The 7,500-nt window shown below is 58.8% G+C and overlaps 3 non-coding genes across 3 annotated transcripts in view; all 3 read right to left on the reverse strand.

Moving 5' to 3' along the window:
• The window catches only part of LOC144362108 (large subunit ribosomal RNA), a 4,059-nt gene extending 2,683 nt beyond the window's left edge, over positions 1–1,376 (reverse strand). The window contains exon 1 of the ribosomal RNA XR_014931025.1: positions 1–1,376. This exon is cut by the window's left edge and continues 2,683 nt beyond it. This is a non-coding gene — a ribosomal RNA (large subunit ribosomal RNA).
• A 455-nt stretch (positions 1,377–1,831) lies between these two features.
• LOC146737168 (5.8S ribosomal RNA) lies at positions 1,832–1,987 on the reverse strand. Its single transcript, XR_014931026.1, has one exon. It is a non-coding gene; the product is annotated as a 5.8S ribosomal RNA (ribosomal RNA).
• A 439-nt stretch (positions 1,988–2,426) lies between these two features.
• LOC146737169 (small subunit ribosomal RNA) lies at positions 2,427–4,286 on the reverse strand. The gene has a single exon (XR_014931024.1). It is a non-coding gene; the product is annotated as a small subunit ribosomal RNA (ribosomal RNA).
• Between the last annotated feature and the right edge of the window lie 3,214 nt (positions 4,287–7,500).

Genomic DNA, 7,500 nt, shown 5'->3' on the forward strand with positions numbered 1-7,500 from the left:
CGTACGGGCCCGGCTCCAATCGAGCGAGTCGGACTTCTCACCAATTTAAAGTTTGAGAATGGGACGAGGGCGTTTCGCCCCCGAGACCCCTAATCATTCGCTTTACCAGATGAAACCGCGTCTTCTCGAGCGCCAGCTATCCTGAGGGAAACTTCGGAGGGAACCAGCTACTAGACGGTTCGATTAGTCTTTCGCCCCTATACCCAAGTTTGACGATCGATTTGCACGTCAGAATCGCTGCGGGCTTCCACCAGAGTTTCCTCTGGCTTCGCCCTGCTCGGGCATAGTTCACCATCTTTCGGGTCCCAACGCGTGCGCTCTTGCTCGACCTCACCGACGCAGCGGACGAGATCGGCCGGTGGTGCGCCCGCCAGCCTCTTGCGAAGACAGGACGGGATCCCACCTCGGGCGGACCGGGCCGCCTTTCACCTTCACTGCGCCCGAGGGTTTCGCTCAACCCTGCGACTCGCGCACGTGTTAGACTCCTTGGTCCGCTCCTCGCTGACCACAGGCGCCCGTTCGTGAACGTGACGCCGGCCGGTTCGAGTGACGCGACGGGAGACGGCACTGAGGACAGTCCCGCCCATCCGCCGCGCACCGACGGCCGACGGTCCCGGCCCTCCCTCGGGAGAGCGGGCGCGTCATAGTCCTCGGTCCGGCCCCGAGCTCCCCGACGCCAAAGCCGGCTGTAAGCTCCGCGGCGAGACGAAAAAACCCCTTTGGGAAAAGGGGCACGCCCCGAACCGCGGCCACCTTCCGACCAGAGACGGGTCGTGGCCGAGGCCGAACCGGTCGCGAGCGCTTCGCCCGGGGAGAAGTGCGCCCGACTCCGGTGCCAGGGGCCGCACCGCGCGGTCCTCGACGGATCCGCAGACGCGGGCAGGCCAGGCACCGAACGAAGCCGAGCTGAATCTCCCGGGCCGACACTGCGGGCCCACCCGTTTGCTTCTCGGCGGTTTCACGTACTCTTGAACTCTCTCTTCAAAGTTCTTTTCAACTTTCCCTCGCGGTACTTGTTCGCTATCGGTCTCGTGCCAGTATTTAGCCTTCGATGGAGTTTGCCACCGACCTTTGGGCTGCATTCTCAAACAACCCGACTCCCGGAAGCCTCCGACGGCGCGGGCCCGGCGCCCTCACGGGCCTGACACCCGCTCTGGGCAAGGCCTCGATCAGGAGGACTTGGGCGCCCTGGGACGACGCACCGACCGGCACTTCCTTACGCCACAGTTCCCGCCCGCCGCTACAAGGACGAGGGGATTCGGCGCTGGGCTCTTCCCGCTTCACTCGCCGTTACTGGGGGAATCCTGGTTAGTTTCTTTTCCTCCGCTTAGTGATATGCTTAAATTCAGCGGGTAGTCACGTCTGATCTGAGGTCGCTTGGGTGAATCGAATCGAATCGAATCGAATACGGTGAGCGTTGGGTGAAATAAAACCACACCGCGTCGTCACGTCGCGTCGCACTTGACTCGCCCAACGCATCCCCGGTGCCTTATATCGGGAGCCGAGAGATGGAAAGGAGAGGCAGTGTGCGACGCGGAGACGGTCGGGTGCGACGTGTCCCCAGCGTCGGGCCTCGTCTCCTATAGCGCTCGCAGGCACCAAGCCGGCAAGAGGAAGGAAGAGAACGAGGGAAGAAAGAAGGAACGGTGCCCTACTTGCTCCACCTCGCCTCGCCCAAACCGCCGTTGCCGCGCCCCGCGATAGCTCAGCGTCCGCCAATTGCGCACCAGTCCACGGTCGGTCGGTCGTGGTTCAGGCAGGCAGGAAGAATCCCGCGAGCAGACCAGACCGGACAACCGAGAACGGCGCGATCGCCCTTACGAACTGTCGCCGACCCTCAGACAGGCGTGGCCCCGAGCATGAAACCCGGGGCCGCAATGTGCGTTCGAAGTGTCGATGATCGATGTGTCCTGCAATTCACACTAGTTCACGCAGCTGGCTGCGTTCTTCATCGACGCACGAGCCGAGTGATCCACCGCCGAGAATTGTCGGTGTTATTTCGTTTCGTTCAATATGAAGTAGCAAAACCCGAGAGAGACAACAAACAAATAAAACACGGGGAGCAGGAGCTCGTCGATCGATCGATCGAACGAACGAACACGACCTCCGCATCAAACCGAGATGCACCGTCCCCTCGACGGTGACCCGCCAGGCCCTCTCGAGAAAAGGCCCGGACCACACGGGTACTCCCCGCAACGAGACGCAATCGCAGAGCACGCAGACCGCTCGCGGAACCGAGAGATTCACGCTGATTCGGCCCTGCCTCCTGTTCGACAGCAGCAGCAGCGGTGGAGGAGGAGGAAGCGGTGAACGAAGTCAATCGCGCACCACTGACCAGCCGACCACCACTGACTGACTGACCGACCGAGGAGGCGACGGTGACGTGGCAAGAAAAGTGAGAGAAGCATCTCTCCTCTTCGAGACGGTAATGATCCTTCCGCAGGTTCACCTACGGAAACCTTGTTACGACTTTTACTTCCTCTAAACGATCAAGTTCGATCGTCTTCTCGGCGCGCGAGCGAGGCCGGCAGAACCAGTCCCCGCCGCGTGCCGATCCGAAGATCTCACTAAACCGTTCAATCGGTAGTAGCGACGGGCGGTGTGTACAAAGGGCAGGGACGTAATCGACACGAGCTTATGACTCGCGCCTACTGGGAATTCCTCGTTCAAGGGAAATAATTACAATTCCCTATCCCTAGCACGAAGGGGGCTCATCGGATTGCCTGGGTCCTGTCGGCCAGGGAGGCGACACCCGCTGATCCCTTCAGTGTAGCGCGCGTGCGGCCCCGGACATCTAAGGGCATCACAGACCTGTTATTGCTCAATCTCGGGCGGCTGAACGCCGCTTGTCCCTCTAAGAAGTCGGTCGCCGACACGTTAAGGGTCGCACGACTATTTAGCAAGCCAGAGTCTCGTTCGTTATCGGAATCAACCTGACAAATCGCTCCACCAACTAAGAACGGCCATGCACCACCACCCACGAAATCAAGAAAGAGCTCTCAATCTGTCAATCCTCGCCGTGTCCGGGCCGGGTGAGTTTTCCCGTGTTGAGTCAAATTAAGCCGCAGGCTCCACTCCTGGTGGTGCCCTTCCGTCAATTCCTTTAAGTTTCAGCTTTGCAACCATACTTCCCCCGGAACCCAAAGACTTTGGTTTCCCGGAGGCTGCCCGCCGGGTCTAGAGAGTAACGCCGGCAGATCGCCAGTCGGCATCGTTTACGGTCGGAACTAGGACGGTATCTGATCGTCTTCGAACCTCCGACTTTCGTTCTTGATCAATGAAAACATTCTTGGCAAATGCTTTCGCAGTCGTCCGTCTTGCGACGATCCAAGAATTTCACCTCTAACGCCGCAATACGAATGCCCCCGTCAGTCCCTCTCGATCATTACCTCGCGTTCCTAAGACCAACGCAATGGGACCGAGGTCCTATTCCATTATTCCATGCTGGACTATCCAGGCGTGGCGGCCTGCTTTGAACACTCTAATTTCTTCAAAGTAAACGTTCCGGCCGCCCCCGACACTCAACCAAGAGCACCGGGAGAGGACCGGAGGAGAGTCCGGGACGGGCAGCGAAGACCCACTCGTACGGAGAACTTCCGCCCGCCCGCGGACCAAGATCCAACTACGAGCTTTTTAACTGCAGCAGCTTTAATATACGCTATTGGAGCTGGAATTACCGCGGCTGCTGGCACCAGACTTGCCCTCCAATGGATCCTCGCTAAAGGATTTGGACTGTGCTCATTCCGATTACGGGGCCTCCAAAGAGTCCCGTATCGTTATTTTTCGTCACTACCTCCCCGTGTCGGGAATGGGTAATTTGCGCGCCTGCTGCCTTCCTTGGATGTGGTAGCCGTTTCTCAGGCTCCCTCTCCGGAATCGAACCCTGATTCCCCATTACCCGTTGCCACCACGGTAGGCGCATAACGTACCGTCGAAAGTTGATAGGGCAGACACTCGAAAGATTCGTCGCCGGCGCAGAGGCCGTGCGATCCGCCAAGTTATCCAGAGTTCGCCAGGAGGACCGGGCCCACCAACCGCGAAGGAGGCAGTACACCGGGTCGGTCTTGGTCCTAATAAAAGCACGCATCCCGCGAGGTCAGCGCCGAGGTAGGCATGTATTAGCTCTAGAATTGCCACAGTTATCCAAGTAAGGGGTAACGATCAAAGGAACCATAACTGATTTAATGAGCCATTCGCAGTTTCACCGTGTACCGAGGCTCGTACTTAGACATGCATGGCTTAATCTTTGAGACAAGCATATGACTACTGGCAGGATCAACCAGGTAGCTTCGGAAACCTGTTATTCGCAGGAGACCGACCCGCCAGCGGACGACCGGGCGGAGGTTTGCAGTTTCTTTGCCTACCGAGAGGCATCCGATTTTGTAAGAAGGCACGACCCCCTCTCTCAAGCTCGACGGAGCGACGTTAATAATAATTAAATTAATTAAGACGTCGTCCCAAGTGCGATGAGAGCGTGTGATAAAGAGACACACAGCGTAGGCTGTCGTCGAGAAGAGAAACGCCTGAGAAACGCCGAGACGAGTGCTGCTGCGGATTGGCACTGTTCGCCGGGGCGAGCTGGTGCGATGTCCGACTTTGAAAGTGGTAGGCGCGGGCAGTCGCGACAGCTTGGCAGCAGTCGTGGCCCGAGCCCAGGCAAAGTGGGAGAGAGTCCGCTGATCCTGACTTTTCAGACAAGCTCAGACAAGACCACTCTCTTATGTATGGTGCGTAATTGCTGGAAATCGCTGGGGGTTGAAAAAAGGGAAGGGCACCCCTAGCGCAAGTCAGCACCTCGTCCCAAGGACGCTGCGCCGAGTCCAGGAGAGTTGCAGGAGGACACGCTGATTTCTCTATCCAAGTGCCCTTCCATCCGCACCCTCCCTTATATATGGTGCGTAATTGCTGGAAATCGCTGGGGGTTGTAAAAAGGGAAGGGCACCCCCTCGCAGCGAGAGAAGGTGCCTCGTCCCAGGCAACTCGCGCCGAGTCCAGGAGAGTTGGCGCACGCCCCGCCGATTTGCGCTCTCCGAGTGCCCTTCCTTCCGACACCCTCTCTTATATATGGTGCGTAAATGCTGGAAATCGCTGGGGGTAGAAAAAAGGGAAGGGAACCCCAGTTGTCACACCGAGAGATGGTGCCTCGTCCCAGGCAACTCGCGCCGAGTCCAGGAGAGTTGGCGCACGCCCCGCCGATTTGCGCTCTCCGAGTGCCCTTCCTTCCGACACCCTCTCTTATATATGGTGCGTAAATGCTGGAAATCGCTGGGGGTAGAAAAAAGGGAAGGGAACCCCAGTTGTCACACCGAGAGATGGTGCCTCGTCCCAGGCAACTCGCGCCGAGTCCAGGAGAGTTGGCGCACGCCCCGCCGATTTGCGCTCTCCGAGTGCCCTTCCTTCCGACTCCCTCTCTTATATATGGTGCGTAAATGCTGGAAATCGCTGGGGGTAGAAAAAAGGGAAGGGCACCCCAGTTGTCACACCGAGAGATGGTGCCTCGTCCCAGGCAACTCGCGCCGAGTCCAGGAGAGTTGGCGCACGCCCCGCCGATTTGCGCTCTCCGAGTGCCCTTCCTTCCGACTCCCTCTCTTATATATGGTGCGTAAATGCTGGAAATCGCTGGGGGTAGAAAAAAGGGAAGGGCACCCCAGTTGTCACACCGAGAGATGGTGCCTCGTCCCAGGCAACTCGCGCCGAGTCCAGGAGAGTTGGCGCTCGCCCCGCCGATTTGCGCTCACCGAGTGCCCTTCCTTCCGACACCCTCTCTTATATATGGTGCGTAAATGCTGGAAATCGCTGGGGGTAGAAAAAAGGGAAGGGCACCCCAGTTGTCACACCGAGAGATGGTGCCTCGTCCCAGGCAACTCGCGCCGAGTCCAGGAGAGTTGGCGCTCGCCCCGCCGATTTGCGCTCTCCGAGTGCCCCTTCCTTCCGACACCCTCTCTTATATATGGTGCGTAAATGCTGGAAATCGCTGGGGGTAGAAAAAAGGGAAGGGCACCCCAGTTGTCACACCGAGAGATGGTGCCTCGTCCCAGGCAACTCGCGCCGAGTCCAGGAGAGTTGGCGCACGCCCCGCCGATTTGCGCTCTCCGAGTGCCCCTTCCTTCCGACACCCTCTCTTATATATGGTGCGTAAATGCTGGAAATCGCTGGGGGTAGAAAAAAGGGAAGGGCACCCCAGTTGTCACACCGAGAGATGGTGCCTCGTCCCAGGCAACTCGCGCCGAGTCCAGGAGAGTTGGCGCTCGCCCCGCCGATTTGCGCTCTCCGAGTGCCCCTTCCTTCCGACACCCTCTCTTATATATGGTGCGTAAATGCTGGAAATCGCTGGGGGTAGAAAAAAGGGAAGGGCACCCCAGTTGTCACACCGAGAGATGGTGCCTCGTCCCAGGCAACTCGCGCCGAGTCCAGGAGAGTTGGCGCACGCCCCGCCGATTTGCGCTCTCCGAGTGCCCTTCCTCCCGACACCCTCTCTTATATATGGTGCGTAAATGCTGGAAATCGCTGGGGGTAGAAAAAAGGGAAGGGAACCCCGGTTGTCACACCGAGAGATGGTGCCTCGTCCCAGGCAACTCGCGCCGAGTCCAGGAGAGTTGGCGCACGCCCCGCCGATTTGCGCTCTCCGAGTGCCCTTCCTTCCGACACCCTCTCTTATATATGGTGCGTAAAAAAGGGAAGGGCACCCCAGTTGTCACACCGAGAGATGGTGGCTCGTCCCAGGCAACTCGCGCCGAGTCCAGGAGAGTTGGCGCACGCCCCGCCGATTTGCGCTCTCCGAGTGCCCTTCCTTCCGACACCCTCTTTTATATATGGTGCGTAAATGCTGGAAATCGCTGGGGGTAGAAAAAAGGGAAGGGCACCCCAGTTGTCACACCGAGAGATGGTGCCTCGTCCCAGGCAACTCGCGCCGAGTCCAGGAGAGTTGGCGCTCGCCCCGCCGATTTGCGCTCTACGAGTGCCCTTCCTTCCGACACCCTCTCTTATATATGGTGCGTAAATGCTGGAAATCGCTGGGGGTAGAAAAAAGGAAAGGGCACCCCAGTTGTCACACCGAGAGATGGTGCCTCGTCCCAGGCAACTCGCGCCGAGTCCAGGAGAGTTGGCACTCGCCCCGCCGATTTGCGCTCTCCGAGTGCCCTTCCTTCCGACACCCTCTCTTATATATGGTGCGTAAATGCTGGAAATCGCTGGGGGTAGAAAAAAGGGAAGGGCACCCCAGTTGTCACACCGAGAGATGGTGCCTCGTCCCAGGCAACTCGCGCCGAGTCCAGGAGAGTTGGCGCACGCCCCGCCGATTTGCGCTCTCCGAGTGCCCTTCCTTCCGACACCCTCTCTTATATATGGTGCGTAAATGCTGGGAATCGCTGGGGGTAGGAAAAAGGGAAGGGCACCCCAGTTGTCACACCGAGAGATGGTGCCTCGTCCCAGGCAACTCGCGCCGAGTCCAGGAGAGTTGGCGCTCGCCCCGCCGATTTGCGCTCTCCGAGTGCCCTTCCT

Source organism: Saccoglossus kowalevskii, chromosome 11 (genome assembly GCF_978046115.1).
Source record: "Saccoglossus kowalevskii chromosome 11, keSacKowa6.1, whole genome shotgun sequence".
NCBI classification, from domain to species: Eukaryota; Metazoa; Hemichordata; class Enteropneusta; family Harrimaniidae; genus Saccoglossus; species Saccoglossus kowalevskii.